Genomic DNA, 6000 nt, shown 5'->3' on the forward strand with positions numbered 1-6000 from the left:
CTGATCAGATAGTTTTTTGTATGTTCTTCCTTATAGAAATGCAAACCAGCTATCTTTTGTTGAGGGTGTAGTGGAGAAAGAACAGCTGGTCACCTTCCGTGTATCTGAAAACCACAGTGAAGTCATCCCCCTGGTGTTTTTATTTCAGTGGTAAATAATCCCACCCAGTTAAACCATTCTTCACAGCTCCTGTTTTCCAAAGGCTTAATAATTTTCACTGCTCTTTAGTTTCTCAGTTTCACACTTGTTTTAGTTGCTCAAACAGAACATTGGTGCCTTCTTCATATTGGTGCCTTGTGATGGCCAAGCTCAGGGTGGGATTATAGGAAAATTCATATGTGCCCAGTGCCTCTTAGCATGTAGAAATACAATGGCACTTTTAAAAAATGGTGTGTTGCTTACATTCATTCTAAGAATTAGTAGGTTACCACTCCCCTCTCCTCCTGCCCTTGGTAATGGTCCTATTTTGTGGTTTATTTTCCTTCCTAAGGGCAAACATTTGGTGCTTACTTCTGATGTGTTGATTGTCGTTCCTGAATTTCAGGATACTCTTTTAGACCAGCTCTTACCTTCTGAGTGGCAGCTACCCTACCCTCCCAATTTGTGATTCTATTTTTGCATATCTTTACCTTTATTTGGTGACTCATAATATCACTACATGGTACAGACTTCAGTTTAACCACTGGTAAGATGATGCAGCAGGGTAGTTGCTAAGTGCCACCTTCCCGTTGTCATCTGGAGACTAATTTGCAGACACCTTTGAATCCTCCAATGAGGACCTCTGGGGAATTTTGGCCAATTGTCTTCTCTCCTGCTCTTTGGTTCCTCTCCAGAATTCCATGGGAACCACAGACACCTCAAGGACTTCTTCTGCATTCCAGGGGGCTAGCGCCATGGCTCTCCGTTCACCAACTACTGTGTTTTGCACAATCAGAAGACTGACAAAAACAAACTATTCCTGTTGTACATCTCACATTTATATAAAATTCCAGTCAAGAAGATTCAAAGGAGCAGTTTTCTATTTGTATATGATGTGGACATAAGTGAATGCTGCAACTTGTAGACAAAAAATTGCCATTGGATGACACTAACATGCTCATCTGTTATTTAAAAAGTTTTATTTCTTTCATGCTGCTTTTTTGCATGGTGAATCTGGACAGCAGCAAAAGCTTCTGTAATGAACTGTGTTCATTTAGAGAGTAGGTAACTATGATTTTCACTGTTAGTTAAATTTTTTTTCTTTTTTTCCATTGCAAAAACTCCCTTTTCCTATGTTCTAGGAGGAAAGCCTGTGGAACACCAGTGGTCATTAATGTCATTGTTTTTATTTCATCTTTAAGTTTATCTTTGGTGGAATAATGAGCACTGACTGTAGCAGTGTGCTGTAATTTTACATTGAAAATGTTAGTGACATGTTTGATTTGTGTATAACTCTGTAAATAAGTGATAGTAGACCACAGCTGACATTTGCAAAATGGTTTTGTACCTTAGAATTTATGCATCAAATAAAATGTTTTTGTTTTAAGACTGTAGTGGTTTGTTATTTAGAATACCTGTCCTGTTTCCTAGCTAGCTGAGGCTCCTGGCAGTTTTTGGAGGGTTCTGCCTCAGGAAGAGGAGGTGAGTGGGTCAGTATTGCTTGCCCTTTAGAGAAGAGAAACCCACCACCTTGGACCACTTACATCCCCCAGCAGGCACTGGAGTTTCACCTATCTGTGTCAGGAGGCCTTCCTGCTACAATACTGTTTCTTACAGAAGAAATCTGACTCTCAGAACAAATGGATTCGTTTTCAGAAGTTTGAAAACAAGACACTGGAATTTGGGAGCCACACACAAATTAGAAAAAGAGATGTCTGCTCATTCTTCCAGGAGACATTCTTTCACCTTCTACGCACTCTTTATGCTCTGCAAGGTAACTTCTTGTTGCCCATCAACTTCAGGTTCAGGTCCCAGCCTGGCTGCCGTTGCTGTGACCCCACGACTGTAAGATTATGTGAGAGTCTACTCCTTGATTTCCTACCTATAAATGGGCCAAACTCTCTACTTCAGAGGGTGGTGAATTAAACGGTGATATGCTGCAGCACATGTCAGTGTTCAGAAAATGGGCAAATGTCCTCAAGTGGGTGTGAAGAAATAGTATACACAGAATACAAGCCTTTGAGCCATTCCCTGAAAAAGACATGTTTTACATTTTGGGTCTTCGGAACATACTAAATTTTACTAAATGGATTTTCCCATTCACCTATCCCTTCTCATGTTCCCTTGAGATTGTGTGGTGCTAAGGTTCTGCAACCTGTCCTCAAGGGAAATAGAAAGAGAGGATAATATAAACCAGCTTTGAGCAAAGCACAGTGGGTCACTGAGAGGAAGAAATTCCCATTTTTTTTTATTTTTTTCAAATATTTATTTTTCAATTTTCGGCAGACACAACATCTTTGTTTGTATGTGGTGCTGAGGATCGAACCCGGGCCGCACGCATGCCAGGCGAGTGCCCTACCGCTTGAGCCACATCCCCAGCCCCGAAATCCCAAGTTCTTGCCCCTCACCTTGGCACTTCCTTAATTTTTCCTATTCACAGTGGCCTAGGGTGCTGCTGCTTGTTTTACCTGTTGATTTCTTCTTTCCTTTGGTCTTTGTCATTTCTCCTTCTCTTAGGAGTCTGAATTTGAGTGCCAAGTGCTTGACATGCGTGATCATGATAGCATTTATCTTCATAGCTATTTTTGAGGTGGGTAATCTTCTATGTCCATTTTGTAAACAAGGAAACAGGCTTGGAAAGGCTCTCAGATTTCATGGCTGGCTAGTGGCAGAGCCCACCTAGACTACTTCACATGGCCCCTTGGTATAGGTCTAGCTATTCAGATAGAGATGGACTTCATAATGTCTCTGTGGTCAAGGGCAACAGAGAGCCTCCTCATAAGGTGGCCAGTAGAGAGAAAGCGCTAATGGACCACTTTGGGTATTGACAAAGCTAGTTCCTGGGCCAACTACTCATGCCTTTTCTCACCTCCACTTGATATAGAAAGAAATGTTTGAGATCCCAAACTCCAGAAATTGGATAGCTTTACCAAGGGCACAACCAAGGGGTTGGCAGCCCTGGGGTTGAAACATCTGAGGGAAGCATTGTCTGTCGTTCCTTATCAATAGTCCCTCAATAGAGTTTAAGAGAAAGGAAAAGTCTCCAGTAGCAATTATAGTGACTTGGTTTCTTTCTCAATCCAAATGTTGAGAGTAAATCTGGTTCAGAATTTAAGCAAGTGGATCTCAATCTGAAAAACCTCAGGCCAGTGCTACAAGTGACTTCCTCTTCTTTCATTAAAATAAGTTACAGCTTGTACTTTACTATTAATGGAGGAAACATGGATAGCATGAGAAGTCCTAATTATTACCACAGTGTTAGAAAGTTGGAGTTTGTTGTTACAGTTGCCTTAGGGTTCTTATAGTTCTAACATCTGTGGGGACTTTCCACCGTTTTTGCCTTTGTGTGGCAATGCTAACTTTTTTTTTTTTTTTTTTTGTGGTGCTGGGCATTGAACTCGAGGCCATGCCAAGTATGTGCTCTACCACTGAGCTACATCCCCTGCCTCAGGAAATGTCAACTTTGGAGGAAGCAAAGCCCAGCTTTCCTTTACAGGCTTAAATTAAATTACAGGAGGAGAAAAGTAGGTGGATGAGGGAGGAAACTATATTTTTGCTGTCCTTGGCATATTGGGTCATCAATAACATGTCTGTGTTTTAGCCCAACTCTGGCTTATTCTGTCCTCACTGCCCACAGGAACAAAATCAGAAGCAGCTCAAGAAAAAGGAGACGTAGAGGATGCAGTGAAGGAGGATGATGGACACAAACACTGCTTAAGCACTCTTATAGTAAGATTATATTTAAATGGGCTCTTTGGGATTAAGGGAAAGCTTAATGCAAGTGTTGTGCATTTAGCCCCCTGGCTTCTTTCTGGTGAGGATGTTACGCCACATTTTACATTTATGGATGATATGACCTTCTTACAGCCTTTATTCCACAGTGTGTGTTGGGGACACAGGACACAGTAATAGACAAGGCACACACACATACGATCACTGCCTCCTGATTCCAGTTCCTCCTAGGTATGGAACTGTGAGCAAAATGCTTAAATGCTCTATAAGATGGAGAATAACCCACCACATGGGATTATTGTGAGGATTAAATGAACTGGGATACAGAGAACACCCAAGGCTGTACTCAGCAAGTGCTAGGCACCTGTTAAGTAGTAGCTGCTAACTGTTCTGTGAAGAGGAGACCTTGGATTCTTTGGGGACTTATGGAGATGGGCTCCATGCCCACAAAGAGCTTGAATCCTGAGACTTTTCCAGGGACAAAATAAAATCATCTCTATCCACCCCTGGCTGTTTTGTGGTGGTCTAGGGTGAAGGTGGGAGGTGAGGTTTGAAGGGGGAAAAATTAAACTTGGAATGAACTCTGGGGTTCTTAATAGTTGACCACATATACTGTGGCAGTTGACCATGTTCCTAGAGGTTTGCAGTGGTTCCATTTATCTGCTCCTTTTCTCCTTGTCACCTTTTAGCCTTGATGGGGATACATTTTTCTGGACTTGTTGCAAGGTCCCAGGGGCAGGCAGATAACCACACCCAGCTCTGCATATGAACAAAGGCAGGGATTCTCAAAGAAATTATCAGTGAAAAATTAGGGGAATTTTTTTTTTCTCCTAGGGTGAAATAGCTCTGCCTGTCTTTTCTATTCTTGCTTTTCAGAAACTCCGGGGAGTGGGCAGGAGTCAGCTTCAAGACAAACCCAGGCCAGGCCAAAAGGAACTTGTAAGAAAGGAAGGCAGGGCTTGGGATTGTAGCTCAGTGGTAGAGCATTTGCCTAGCACATGTGAGGCAATGGGTTTGATCCTCAGCACCACATGAAAATAAATAAATACAATAAAGGTATTGTGTCCACCTACAACTAAAAAAATATATATTTTTTTAAAAAATGAAGGAAGGCAGGAGCGTGCCTGTTCACCAAATGCAAATGCAGGCAGATCCTTCCTTTGATTTTATGCCACTGAAGTTAGGTATATTTAAAGATCTTTCACACAAATGCAAACTGTGTATTATTGATAATATGATTACTGTTAGCATTATTAGCATTGTGATTAAAGTGTGGGCTTGATCTTTGGCATCCTGAACTCAGATCTTAGTCTTCCATTTTCTGTGTGACCCTGTTTAGGACTTTAAAGTTTCCTTATGGAAAGCCTATCAGAGCTCTTGTGAGACTTGAATGTAAGGTCAGGTGGCACAGAACCTGGCACACAGTGAGTCCTATATCTGTGCATGTGGGCACCAAGTGACAGGTTAAAAGATGTACAGTTAATGGGACTTTCCCACAAATGTCTCCATGGGTCCTGGGTACCTGGTGGGCTAGCAAACTAAAGTGGGCCTTCCGTCTCTTAGAGGTCTCAATTCAGCTGGCCTGCAGCAGAGAGGAACACTTGATCAGATGTCACTTCCTGCTTGAAACTACAAATGACCCTGGAGGTGAACACCAAAGCTCATAATCCTGCCACAGGTGTCACTATCTTCAAGGGTGGGGACTACACTAAGCAGGTGTTATTTCATCAATGTGCTGCTCCACACCTTTCAGATTCTTAAAACGATGGGAGGAGGAGCGTTGGTGCAGGGTACCGCTACAGGCAGAAGGTTGAGTATCTCTCCCACGAATTCCACTTCTAGGGTTGTATCTTTTACAACCAGTAACCAGAAATGTGTGTCAAAGTTTATTGTGCAAAGATTTTCATCACCAAGCTTGATCCTGATAACGAGAAATGAGGAACAAAGCAAGTGCCCTCAAAGATTGATTTTTATAAGAAGAGGGTACTGTCATACGACAAACCAAGCAGACTTTAACAGTCATGTTGTAGAAGAACAGTTCATGACAGAAGAAAAGGCTCATAACGTATTACATGAAATATAAAGGACACAAATTAACAGTGGTTATCTCTGGGTAGTGATTGTGGTTCC

Source organism: Spermophilus citellus, assembly GCF_964194105.1.
Source record: "Spermophilus citellus genome assembly, chromosome: 3".
Lineage (NCBI taxonomy): Eukaryota > Metazoa > Chordata > Mammalia > Rodentia > Sciuridae > Spermophilus > Spermophilus citellus.